Consider the following 14,592-nt stretch of genomic DNA (forward strand, 5'->3'; position numbering starts at 1 on the left):
TGTTACAACTTTCCTTGTTGCATTATCGTACCTCGTTTCCAACAAGCTTGCTGTTGGAGTGGAACAAATCTTTTGGGGCAATGGGAAACTTCAACTTCCACTTCAGAATCGAGGTTATTCCAATCTCAGTCATCGAGCAGTAGTAATCAGATATCATCGACTCGTTCACCAAAGTTTTGCAAAACAAAAGTATTCTACCAACTGTTCCCCTGATACACGTGTAGCCTGACAGAAAAGGTTTGTGGTGAGATCCTGGAAAATGTGGCCCACTTTTCATATCTCAGAAAGAGCAGACCAGGATGAAGAGTCACCATCACCTCCAGTATGCCAACGCTGCCTCTTTTCTAGTGAGTCAAAGAGTGTTCAAATATCAAAGTCTCAAACCTGGCGTGGAGCCGATGGTCTATCAGGCAGCAGGAATCCCCCACTTGCTCTTTGCTTCAGAGACACGTGCATCTTACAGCTCAGCACTGGTGGTACCAGGGCTCTCTCCACAACATTACCCACATTCACTGGCAGGATAAGCAGGTCAAAATCCTCAGCATCAAGACTTTACTCATGTTCAGGCAGCTCTGATGGAGGGCTCACATTGTGCACATGCCTGACACCAGGTTCCTGGAACTGGTATAGTTCTCCAAGCTCTGCCACCACAAAAGCTGGAGAATAGACTTCAAGGGCATTCTCAAAGCTTCGCTGAAAGTCTGTAGCACACTAATTGACTGGTGATGATCCTTGGTCTGTGATGAACAAAAACGAACCAGGGAGGTGCCCAGGGACCCTGGAGTCTCCTCGTCGAGAACCTGTGGATGCTGAGCAAAATTGTAGGAAGAGTGTATCATCTCCAATATTATCATTGAGCACCTTAAGCACCTTTATCCTTGGACTGTAGGAGAATGAGGAGTGACATCATTAGCAGTTTATAAAATCATGAGGGGTGTGGATAAGGTGGATGGTCATAGTCTTTTCCCCAGGGTTGGGGAGTCCATAAGTAAAGGGCACAGGTACAAGAAAAGAGGGGAGAGATTTAAAAGAGACCCAAGAGGTAACTTCTTTACACAGAGGGTGGTGAGGACCTGGAATGAGCTGGCAGAAGAAGTGGTCGAGGCGGGTACAATTGCAACATTTGAGAGGCATTTGGATAGGCACATGGAGGGGAGGGACTTGGAGGGTTATGGGCTGAACATAGGAAACAGGAACTAACAGGGAGGATGGTGTGGTCGGCATGGACCACTTGGGCCGAAGGGCCTGTTTCTGTGCTATAACTCCATGACTCTATGAGAGACTGGTCAGGCTGGGCTTGTGTCCCGGAGCGAAGGAGCTGAGGGTTGACCTGATGGTAGGTAGTAAGATTATCGAAGGCATAGATCAGGTAGAGGGTCAAAATCTTTTTCCCATGGTATGGGAATCAGAAACAAGGTTCAAGGTGATAGGTAGGAGATTTAAACCGGATCTTGGGAGTAATCTCTTTGCACAGAGTGGTTGATATCTGGAATGCACTGCCAGAGGAAGTGGTGGAGTCAGACACAATTGCTATGTTTAAGAGGCATTTAGACAGACAATTAAATGGGCGAGGTACAGGAGGATATGCCTAACGCAAGCAAAAGGATTTTGTAGATGGACAAAAGGTTGGCATAGATATGGTGGGCCGAAGGGCCTGTTTCTGTACAGTATAACTCGATGACTACTTAACTCGAAAATTGGCTCTGCGGCAAGAAACAGGAAATAATGTGCTTTTGAGACTACTGGGCTGAGAGCAGTGAGGTTCCACACAGCTTGCTGTTTTCCGTTGCTTTTAGTTGTATATTGCAGTCAGGCAGTTAGAAAGGCATACAGCTGCCTTCCTTTGTTAGCCAAAGCACAGAGTATAAGATGAGGGAGGTTATGCTAAAACTGTACACAGCATGAGTACCGTATACAGTTCTGGCCACAACTTTACGCAAAAGATGTGTTAGCACTGGAGAGGGTGCAGAGAGATTGATGAAATTGATACAGGGACTGGAAAATTTGAGCTATGAGGAAAGATCGGATAGGATGGGGGTGTTTTATTTGGAAGTGAGCTGAATAAAATGATGCAAAGATTTTACAGTAAATAGAAATGACTAACTACTCTTAGCTGAGGAGGGTCAAAAAGTAGGGGGCATAGAGTTAATGTAATTGGTGAGGATGAGATTTTTTCACCTGGATGTGATGTGTTGTGTACCGACTGCTCTAAAGGGAGGTAGAGGCAGAAACACCAATTAAGTGCCTGGACGTGTACTTGAGCAGCTGTGACCTTCAGTTCCATGGATCAAGTGTTGCATGGTGGGATGAGGTTGGGTAGTTCTGCTTTGGAGACGGACATCAAGTGCTGCTGGAAGGTCATCAACTCGGTGAAAGACGCTCTTTGGTCTGCCTGAAACTTGTTGGTCTCCCAGCTCTGCGAGATGTCCGTAGGGGAATGCTGCCGGCTGGCACATTCCAGGCTGCAGGAGTACGTGCTGAGGGACGCACTGAAGCTGGCTGCAGCCAACGCAAAGGCTCTGTGGGAAAGGACTACAGTTTAGGGTTCTTCTGCCACTGGAGAGGGAGGGGCGGGGACAGGTGAGAAAGCCCCTAAATATTGTAAATACGGGACCGGGTAGCTTTCAGGGAGCCACATGTGCGGCATCGGTGCTGCTTTTTGTATAAAAAGGTAACAGCAATGAATGATCTGTACAAGAATGTAAAGGCTTGCACTGTTTTGTAATTGTATATAGTTTGTCCTTTATTATGAATAAAGTTTATTTTGAAAAAAAAAGTTCTGCTTTGGTGGAACAATCTCCCTTTCTGTCTCAATATTCTATGATCCTCTTCTGTGACCTGAATAATGTGTGTTGTGCCGTTACTCATTGTTCTCCTGGTCAGGTGCTGCTGCAAAGCGTGTGCCCTGTGAGAGGTGCACTGGAGGAGCATTAACTGGTGCTGCCAAGTCACAATATCACCCTGACTCACACAACCAGTCAACTGTGTCATCGGCACCAGCTGCATGCAGACAACACAACGTTAGCATGCTGGCTGCACTGTAGGCAATGGGCAGGGGTTAATCATGGATCATATCACCTGCGCCTGATGTTGGGGGACAATTCACCCACCACTTGACCTAACCTTCTATATGCTGCAACTTAAGACTAATAAAGCGTCCTTTGTGGAAAGAATAGAAGAAAGAATATTGTCAATGTTGTGCAAAATTTTCTACAGTTCAACATGACCAAATGCTTTATATATTCGTCAGCCATTTGCTAAGGAAAAAAAATCATATGTACCCATGACATTCACAATATTCAAACTCAGGGCTTCAAAGGAATTTCAAAAGAACTTTAAACATCAGAACTAGTTTCATGTATTTCTTGATGTACTGGCTGAAAATATTAGCCTGGCTGATAACCATGGCTTTATCTCAAAGTAGTTAAAATAAATCTTAAAACAATAACTCATCTATGTGTTGTAGACATAGTTTTCGCTGGGGTTTGGGGTTGGTCAAGGGACATGTTGCTGTGGTTGGTGTGGTGCTGTGGGATCTCGTGTTGTTACAGCCATTTTCGAGTGCCAGTTGACCAGTTTATTGTGACCCCTCTAACAATTCTGTCCTTGGTTGATAAACACATGCATTTTTGCCAGGCTTAGGAACCTTGTCTCATTGGCTATTTCCATGCCAACAGTTAATGTGATACCTTTACTGCTATTCTACAATGTGCATAACGTAGTTATTATCAGTTTCTACTTTCTGCCAGCTTGTCAGTTCTAAGAACCATGCATCAATTAAGAAAATGAACCATGTGCTAGATATGACAATAGGAATGTAAAGTTCACAACCAAATTACTGTAATCAAAATTAAAGGTGCTTCAGATGAGATTTCACACAATTATACAACATCATCTTTGAAGAATGGAATGTAAAACATGTCAAACGGTTATCACGCATTCTGTGGTGACTGGAGGACCTACATCATGAGATAATTCAGAAATAATCCAAGGGCATACTGGGTAATATCCACAAACCACAAACAAAGTTTTTAAAGTCCTGCTGGTACTTCATGGGAGGTTGCATCAAAGGAAAAAAATTCTCTTGTGTTTCACTCTGAGACGATTCACTCCAACAAAGTACCAACTGGAATGTACCAACCATGATGCAACCCTTGAATACAAGTTGTATAGGTTCCAGTTCTTCACAGCTGGCTGAAGACACATCATGTCTCTTCACACCTAGTCCCAGCTGGCACATCCTCCTGTCCTCAGTCACTCACGGCCGAGGCAATAACCAAAAGACAGTAAAGGGGGGAGAGGAGATGCAGTCCCCTGTGCCAGAGTTTATACAATTCTGACACGGGATTACGTCACACCTCCCTTCTTTAATAGAGTAAAGTTTCCTTTAGAACTAAGTCCTTACATACAACAACCTCCTACAATAGGAAGAGAAACAAAGGACTGCAGATGCTGGAAATTAGATGAAAAACACGCTGATGCTGGAGGAACTCAGCAGGCCAGGCAGCATCCGTGGAGAAAAGCAGACGGTCAACGTTTCGGGTCAGGACCCTTCTTCAGGACTGAAGATAGGAAAAGGGGAAGCCCAATATATAGGAGGGAAAAGCAGAGCAGTGATAGGTGGGGTTGAAGCCGGTCACTTCAACTCCCCCTCCCACACTATCACTGATACGTCAGTCCTCGGCCTCCTCCACTGCCAGGAGAATTCCAAGCGCAAACTGGAGGAACAGCTCCTCATTTTCCGTCTTGGAACCTTGCAGCCTAACGGCGTGAACATTGAATTCTCCCACTTTAGGTAATCCCCACCCCCCCCCTTCCCCACAACCCCCCTCCTCCCCCCCCCCCCACCACGCTTCTTCTCTTCTTCCTTTTCCTAGCCTTTTCTTCCTCTCCCTCCTTCCCTGTGACCCATCCCCCGGTGGATCTGCTCTCCCCTCCTCCCCCACACCTGCCCATCACTATCTCTTACCTGCATCTACCTATCACCACCCTGTGCCCACCCCACCTCCCCTCTTCTGTCCACCTATCACTGCTCTGCTTTCCCCTCCTATATATTGGGCTTCCCCTTTTCCTATCTTCAGTCCTGAAGAAGGGGCCGGACCCAGAACGTTGACCGCCTGCTTTTCTCCACGGATGCTGCCTGGCCTGCTGAGTTCCTCCAGCATCAGCGTGCTTTTAACCTCCTACAATAGTTTAACAAATGCCCAGCTACATAATATATAAACAATGCTTTGCAGTCACTCATTTTAGAGAGTAATTCAGCACAGAACTAGTTGCTTTGGCCATTGAGTCAGCACAGGTCATCAGGCAGCCATCCGCACGAATCCTACCTTAATTCTTTCTATTCTCCCCACAATCCCACCAACTGCCCCACACGAGCGACAATTTACAGTGGCCAATTAACCTACTGACCTCACATCTTCGGGATGCAGGAGAAAACTGGAGCACCCAGGAGAAAGCCATGCAGTCACAGGAGAACGTGCAAACTCCACACAGACAGCACCGTTGCTTGGGATTGATCCGGGGTCACTGGAGCTGTGAAAGCAGCAGCTCTACTGGCTGTGCTGTTGTGCTGTCCTCAATTTTATATCTCCTTTTTTACATTCATATTTAGATTTTTGATGGAGCATCGTAAATCACATGGCTTTTCAGTGTGACTTGAGCGATTTTTAATGCAAAGGGTAGCCACATCAACCTCCAAACAAATATGCATCTTTCTGAGAACACCTGTTGTGGGTGGTATAAATCATCACAGATCTATTATTGTTTGTAAAATACCTTTCAATTGCTGAAGATTCAGTATGTTTTCCTAAGGCCTGAATCTCTGCGTCGAGTCCTTTCTTTGTTGATTATTAAATGTTATTGGGACTGGAACCCTACAGCTCCCAACCCTTCGTCAACAGCCCCCCAAAACCAACTTGAAGGACTTTCTAACATCAGGCTCATTTTTCAAAATTCACTTTAACCTCTCAGACTAACCTTATGTTTTGTTTCAATTGTACTGAAGTCTGGGACAAATTTCCTGTAGAACCCACTCATACCAGCAAATCTCAGCATCCCTCACGTTGTTTCGGATGTAGGGAAGTCGACAACTTAACTCCTGGACTGAGCAAGTAACAAACTGCCATTTCACACACTGGACTGATATACCAGGACACTGGTTTCATCTTAGTCTCAACAAACTTGTCCCTGCCAGGTTTATAATGTGGTTGTCTTTGTGGGCCCTGTCAAACAAAGCTTTCCAAAGCTTGAGGGATACTTCCAGTACCAACATTCACCAAAAGGTCATCAATGAACACCACGTAATTACCCAACCTGGCAATCATTTTACTGGTCATTCTCTGAGAGAGTTTCCCACTCTCTCAATACAATCCCCTTGTCTTGATAGCAGTTAGTTTAACAACTGTTGTAAGGAAAATGCTTGAACCTGTGATTAAGGAATTTATAACAGGACACTTAGAAAATAACAGGATTGGACAAAGTGACTGTGGATTTATGAAAGGGAAATCATGTTTGACAAACCTATGAGAGCTTTTTGTGATTTAACTATCAGGATAAAGAGGAACCGGTGGATGTGACCTTCAGAAGACCTTCGATATGATGCTACACAAGAGATTATTAAACAGAATTAGAGCACATCGGATTGGGGAGTAACATGGATTGAGGATTGGTTAACAGACAGAAAGCAGGAGAGTTGGGCAGCTTCACAACCAAAGGCACAATCCCTGCTATTTCAATATTAGATATTTCATTGTCTGACTTTACACAGCCTGTGTTGTTACTGTTAATATTCTCCGCTAGGTGTGCTGTGCCTGATTGATGTTGGTAGTACCTTTTCAGCATTCTCTTATAACATAATTTATGATTTTTCCTTCTCTCTGAGCTGTTAACCACATAATTTACATCACTGAGTCTCTTCTGGGGTCCACCTGACTTAGCTTTCAAGTGTTCGTTAGACATCAAAATTAGTGCCTTATCTCCTGGTTTGAAACCACTATGTATTAGCTATTTTGATTGATTGTACTTTAGCCCTTGCTAGGAACCTTTGAGATGTTCTCCAACCTCTGCACATTTTTTCAAGAACCTTTCCCAAAAGCTAACAGATAACCCAGGAGGTTAGTTTCATCAGCTGTGCCAAGAGTGTAGCGGTTAGTGTAACGTTATTACAGCACCAGTGACCCAGGTTTAATTCCGGCCACTGTCTGTAAGGAGTTTGTACATTCTCCCTGTATCTGCGTGGGTTTCCTCCGGGTGCTCCAGTTTCCTCCCACATTCCAAAGACATATGGGTTAGGAAGTTGTGGGCATGCTATGTTGGCGCCGGAAGCATGGCAACACTTGCGGGCTGCCCCCAGAACACTCTATGCAAAAGATGCATTTCACTGTGTGTTTTGATGTACATGTGACTAATAAAGACATCTTAAAGATCTTAATCTTAATTAGTTTAAAGGGATCTTTCCCCGGCGTCAATACACTAAACCTACTTGACTCACTTGCAGGAAAAATATCCCTTTATTCCAATCCCCAGGACACTCCTGACAAAATGTCTCAGTCATATATTTTAGAGTCTGGCAATAGTTCTTCAAATCCCCCAGGACTGGAGTTGGAAAGCAGATGATATGAGCAACTTTGCTCCTAACTCACACACAATGTCCTGAAACACACCTGACATGGTGCAATCCCTGGTCAGATTGAATTCCTGATGGGACTCCCACTGCAGTGAAAGACGGAATCTACGTCACATATCACAGTTTTTGTTGAGATCTTTTAGATGTCATGGCCTCTGGAAATGGAGTGAGCGCTGTTGTTCCATTGCCAGTGTTTCCTGAACCTTACCTATACATTTCACCCGGTTCTTCTCGCATGACTTACTACACTGAAACATATCCCTACTACCTTTAGGTCATTGGACCTGACTGTGACTAGCCGCCAAAGAACACTGTAAATGACTTTGGCCCCTGAGTCTTTATTGGTATTGGTATTGGTATTGGTTTATTATTGTCACATGTACCGAGGTACAGTGAAAAACTTGTCTTGTATACTGATCGTACAGGTCAATTCATTCCACAGTGCAGTTACATTGAGGTAGTACAGGGTGCATTGAGGTAGTACAGGGTGCATTGAGGTAGTACGGTTAAATACAATAACAGTACAGAGTGAAGTGTCACAGCTACAGAGAAAGTGCAGTGCAGGTAGACAATACGGTTCAAGGTCACAGGGTAGCTTGTGAGGTCAGAGTCCATCTCATCGTATAAGGGAACCGTTCAAGAGCCTTATCACAGGGGGATAGAAGCTGCCCTTGAGCCTGGTGGTATATGCCCTCAGGCTCCTTTATCTTCCACCTGATTGGAGAGGAGAGAAAGGAGAATGCCCTGGGTGGGTGGTGTCTTTGATTATGCTGGCTGCTTCGCCAAGACAGCGAGAGGTAGAGACAGAGTCCATGGAGGGGAGGCTGGTTTCCGTGACGCGCTGGGCTGTGTCCACAACTCTCTGCGGTTTCTTGCGGTCACGGCAGAGCAGTTGCTGTACCAGGCCGTGGTACATCCAGATAAGATACTTTCTATGGTGCATCGATAAAAGTTGGTGAGTGTTGGTGAGTCTATTTCAAACTGATGCAAATGCACTTCAGTCTGTGGACCACTGTGAGTCTCAGCAGAAAAAAATGATGCCATGCAGGTACATGAAGGCTTTGACCCAAGTGACCCTCTGCCTGGGATTGTCACCCCTGTTACACCTGCATCCTTCCTGACAGGTTCGGCAGAAGTGTTAATGGAGCATGACCAGGACAGAGGGCAGAGGGCAGAGGACAGACTCGCCTAATTCCAGATTACAACCCTAACCCTAAGCAACTTCACTTTTGATTCCTCTCACTTTCTACAGACCAAGGGCATAGCTATGGGCACCCGCGTGGGCCCCAGCTCTGCCTGCCTCTTTGTTGGCTACGTTGAACAGTCTCTGTTCCAAGCCTACTCCTGCCCTGTTCCTCAACTCTTTCTCCACTATACCGACAACTGCATTGGTGCCACCTCTTGTACCCGTGCAGAACTCAACAGTTTCATAAATTTCATCACAAATTTTCACCGTGCTCTCCAATTCACTCGGACTATCTCTGACACCTCTCTCTCCTTCCTCGATCTTTCTGTCTCCATCTCAGGAGGTTCCTCATCCATCGACATCTTCTACAAACCCACTGATGCCTACAGCAACCTCGATTACAGCTCCTCCCACCCTGTCTCTTGCAAGGATACGATCCTTTTTTCTCATTTTCTCTGCCTCCGCTGTATCTGTTATCACAATGAGGCTTTCCACTCCAGGACATCTGAGATGTCCAACTTCTTTTCTAACCATGGGTCCCCCCGACTGTGGTCAAGAGAGCTCGCACCCGCATCTCTGCCATTTCCTGCACCTCCGCTCTCACCCCCACCCCTCCCAGACCCGACAGGGATAGGGTCCCCCTTGTCCTCACATTTCACCCCACCAGCCTACGTATCCAACACATCATTCTCCGTCACTTCCGCCGTCTCCCATGGGACCCCACCACCAAGCGTACCTTCCCCTCCCCACTCCTCTCTGCCTTTCGCAGGGACCGCTCTCTCCACGACTCCCTAGTTCACTCCTCCCCCACCCATCCCGCTCCCACCCCAGGAACTTTCCACTGCCCCGCCATAGGTGCAACACCTGCCCCTGCACCACCTCCATCACCTCCATCCAGGGACCCAAACAGGTGAGACAGAGATTCACCTGCACCCCCCTTAATATCATCTACTGCATTCAGTGCTCCAAGTGTGGCTTTCTCTACATTGGTGAGACCAAACACAGACTAAGCGATAGTTTCACAGAACACCAGCGCTCTGTCTGTAACCGCGATTTGCATCTCCCCGTTGCCAGTCACTTCAACTCCCCCTCCCACACTATCACTGATATGTCAGTCCTCGGCCTCCTCCACTACCGGGAGAAATCCAAGCACAAACTGGAGGAACAGCTCCTCATTTTCCATCTTGGAACCTTGCAGCCTAACTGGATAGTTCTTCACTCATTTATCGTTTCCTTAGTTCTATTTCATCGGACTACTCTTTCTCATTTCATTGTTGTACCTTATTTTGAGTCTTTTGTTTCACTAGTTTTAGGGTTAGTTTCCTTTGTTTTGCTGCCACACAGTGGTACAGATGACCAAGATTTCACTCTGATCTTCACTGGGCAATAATATATCGATGTCCCTTTTGTGAAATAATGTATCATATATTACAACTTTGTGCTTTTGTGAGATGGTTCCCTGCTGGGATTTCATATTATAAATTTGGGAGAACATTGTGAAGAATTGTTCAATTATTGAGTTGAGTGATATTTATATTTCTTTCAGCTGTAACTTTCTGAACGTATTCCTGAGAGGTGCTTGTGGTTACAATTTGAAATTTTATACCCTTATTTATAGTTTATATATGTTTTAACGTTCAAACAGTTAAGGATTTGGACCTTCAACACATCATGGTTATACTGGTTCTTTGAAAGTGCTATCCAATTGCTCCCAGTCAGCTACAGTCCTACACGTTTATCCTCATTGTACTAGTGAACAAATACAGATTGAGAATACAAAACCTGCAAATTAACCCTTTTAATTTAATCTTCCAACATTGCTTCTCTCCTGCCATCAACCTGTGCTGCAGGACTTCCAGTTCTGTGTATTATTTCTTGACTAACTTCGGAAGACGTCGGGACTTCGGAACAGATAAGTTTTTTCTTTTTTTTTAATAGGGTTTTTATTATAAGGGTTAGATTTTATAAGGTTCTTTTTTAAGTTATTTTATAAGTTTTTAATCGGGAATAGTGGGGGCTGGACTACGCAGGTGCGTGACGTCGGCAGGTAAGGCGCGGGCAGTTTAAAAAGCAAACCGCCATATCCAGTGGGCAGCGTCGGAGCGGGCAGCTGAGTGAGAGGGAGCAGAGTGGTCGGGCTTTGGCTTAAGGGGCTTTGGCGTAAGGGGGCAAGGTGGGTGAGTAGCTGGTAGATAGGTAAAGGTAGGTTTACCTGTTATCTGTTATAAATTTTTAAGTAGAAAAACTAGGGGGAGAAAAGAATTAGTTCAGATGGAGGACATGGTGGTGTGCTGCAGCTGCTTGATGTGGGAACTCGTGGACCTTGCTGTGGTCCACGATGGCCACATCTGCAGTAAGTGCTTGAGGCTGGAGGAACTTCGGCTCACAATCGATGAGCTGGTGTTGCAGCTTCAAACACTGCGCAGCGTCAGGGAGGGGGAGAGTTTTGTAGATACTGTACATCAGGATACGGTCACCCCCCTTAGAGCAGGTACTTCTGGGGTCCAGGAAGTAGGTAGAAGGGTGACTGTCAGGGGAGGGAAAAGAAAAAAGAAAACGAACAGGCAGATAGAGCAGAGGACCCCGGAGGCTGTTCCCCTCAGTAACAGGTTCTCCGCTTTGGAGGCTGTTGAGGGAGATGACCTGCCGGGGCCTAGCAGCAGTAGCCAGGTCTATGGCACTGGGACCCGTCCTGCTGCTCAGAGGGAAAGGAGGAGAAGAGGAAGGCAGTAGTGATAGGGGACTTGATAGTCAGGGAAACAGATAGGAGGTTCTGTGGCAGGGAGCATGAATCCCGGATGGCATGTTGCCTCCCAGGCGCCAGGGTCCGGGATGTCACTGATCGGGTCCACAGGATTCTAGAGCGGGAGGGAGAACAGCCAGAAGTTGTGGTTCATGTTGGCACCAACGACATAGGCGGGAAGAGGGATGAGGTCCTGAAAAGTGGGTTTAGCGAGCTAGGCAGAAGGCTGAAGAACAGGACCTCAAGGGTAGCGATCTCAGGATTGCTGCCAGTGCCACGCGATAGTGAAGGTAGGAATAGGAGGAGATGGCAAATAAATGTGCGGCTGAGGAGTTGGAGCAGGAGGGAGGGTTTTAGATTTTTGGATCATTGGGATCTCTTCTGGGGAAGGTGGAACCTGTACAGAGAGGATGGATTACACCTGAACCTGAGGGGGGCCGGTATCCTTGCAGCCAGGTTTGCTAGGGTGGTTCAGGAGGGTTTAAACTAGATTGCGAGGGGGAAGGGAACCAGAGGAGTAGGTCAGAGGAAGAAGGGGATGGGGAAAAGTCAGATCTAACAGGTAGAGAGGCTTTGAGGAAGGAGAAGCAGAGTGTAGGGTATAAAAGTAGTAAGGTGGATGGGCTAAAGTGCATTTACTTAAATGCGAGAAGCATCAGGGATAAGGGAGATGAACTGAGAGCTTGGATAAGTACATGGGACTACGATATTGCGGCTATTACGGAGACATGGCTGACATCAAGGCAGGAATGGATATTGAATATTCCTGGTTTTCAGTGTCTTAAAAGGGATGGGGGTGGGGAGAAGAGGAGGAGGGGTGGTGATACTGGTCAGGGACACTATTACAGCTGCAGAAAGGGTGGATAATGTAGAAGGATCCTCTCTAGAGTCAATATGGGTATAAGTTAGGAACAAGAAAGGGGCAGTTACCCTCCTGGGAGTATTCTATAGGCCCCCTGGTAGCAGTAGGGATACTGAGGAGCAGATTGGGAGGCAGTTTTTGGAAAGATGCGAAAATAACAGGGTTATTATAATGGGAGACTTCAACTTTCCAAATATTGATTGGCACCTACTTAGTGCCAAGGGTTTAAACAGGGTGCAGTTTGTTAAGTGTGTCCAGGATGGATTCCTGACACAGTATGTTGACAGGCCGACTAGAGGGAATGCCATATTAGATCTAGTTTTAGGTAATGAACCGAGACAGGTGACAGATCTATCGGTGGGTGAGCATTTGGGCGACAGTGACCATTGTTCCATAACCTTTAGAATTGTCATGGACAGGGATAAGAGCAAAGAGGATGGGAAGATATTTAATTGGGGAAAGGTGAATTATGAGGCTATAAGGTGAGAACTTGGGAGTGTAAATTGGGATGACATTTTTGAAGGGAAATGTACTATGGAGATGTGGTCGATGTTCAGGGATCTTTTGCAGGATGTTAGGGATAAATTTGTCCCGGTGAGACAGAGAAGGAATGGCAGGGTGAAGGAACCGTGGGTGACGAGAGAGGTGGAACAACTAGTTAGGAGGAAGAAGGCAGCAGCATACATAAGGTGTAAGCAGCAAGGATCGGACAGGGCTCGTGAGGAATATAGAGTAGCAAGGAAGGAACTTAAGAAAGGGCTGAGGAAAGCGAGAAGGGGACATGAAAAGGCTTTGGCGAGTAGGGTTAAGGAGAATCCCAAGGCTTTTTTCTCGTACATAAAGAGCAGAAGGATGGCTAGAGTAAAGGTAGGTCCAATTAAAGACAAAGGTAGGAAGATGTGCCTGGAAGCTGTGGATGTGGGTGAGGTTGTCAATGAATACTTCTCTTCAGTATTCACCAAGGTGAAGCTGAGGACAGTGTAGGCGAGGGTAATGTTCTAGAGTATGTAGATATTAAGAGAGAGGATGTGTTGGAGTTGTTAGAAAATATTAGGACAGATAAGTCCCCGGGGCCTGACGGAATATTCCCCAGGCTGCTTTGTGAGGCAAGGGAGGAGATTGCTGAACCGTTGGTTAGTATCTTTGAGTCATCGTTGTCCACGGGGATGGTGCCAGAGGATTGGAGGGTGGCAAATGTTGTCCCCTTATTCAAGAAAGGTAGTAGGGATAGTCCAGGGATTTACAGGCTGGTGAGCCTTATGTCTGTGGTGGGTAAGCTGATCTTGCCTCACAAGCCTGATAGGGTTCTTTGAGGAAGTGGCCAGGAAGATTGATGAGGGTAGTGCAGTGGATGTGGCCTACATGGATTTTCGTAAGGCGTTTGACAAGGTTCCGCATGGTAGGCTTCTACAGAAGGTCAGAGGCCAAAGGATCCAGGGAGGCTTGGCCATGTGGATTCAGAATTGGCTTGCCTGTAGAAAGCAGAGGGTTTTGGTGGAGGTAGTGCATTTGGATTGGAGGGCTGTGACTAGTGGTGTCCCACAGGGATCGGTTCTGGGACCTCTACTTTTTGTGATATTTATTAATGACTTAGATGAGGGGGTGGAAGGCTGGGTTAGCAAGTTTGCAGATGACAAAGATCGGTGGTGTTGTGGATAGTGTGGAGGGCTGTCGAAGCTTGCAGAGGGATATTGATAGGATGCAGAGCTGGGCTGACAAGTGGCAGATGGAGTTCAATCCAGAGAAGTGTGAGCTGGTACACTTTGGAAGGACAAACTCCAAGGCAGAGTACAAGGTAAATGGCACGATTCTGGGCAGTGTTGAGGAGCAGAGGGATCTGGGGGTTCATATCCACAGATCACTGAAAGTTGCCTCACAGGTAGATAGGGTAGTTAAGAAAGCTTATGGGATGTTAGCTTTCATAAGATGGGATCGAGTTTAAGAGCCACGAAGTGATGATGCAGTTTTATAAAACTCTGGTTAGGCCACACTCAGAGTACTGTGTCCAGTTCTGGTCACCTCATTATAGGAAGGATGTGGGGGTGTTGGAAAGGGTGCAGAGGAGATTTACCAGGATGCTGCCTGGATTAGAGCGTATGAATTATGAGGAGAGACTAAAGGAGCTAGGGCTTTACTCATTGGAGAGAAGGAGGATGAGGGGAGACATGATAGAG

Source organism: Pristis pectinata, chromosome 9 (assembly GCF_009764475.1).
Source record: "Pristis pectinata isolate sPriPec2 chromosome 9, sPriPec2.1.pri, whole genome shotgun sequence".
Classification (NCBI taxonomy): domain Eukaryota; kingdom Metazoa; phylum Chordata; class Chondrichthyes; order Rhinopristiformes; family Pristidae; genus Pristis; species Pristis pectinata.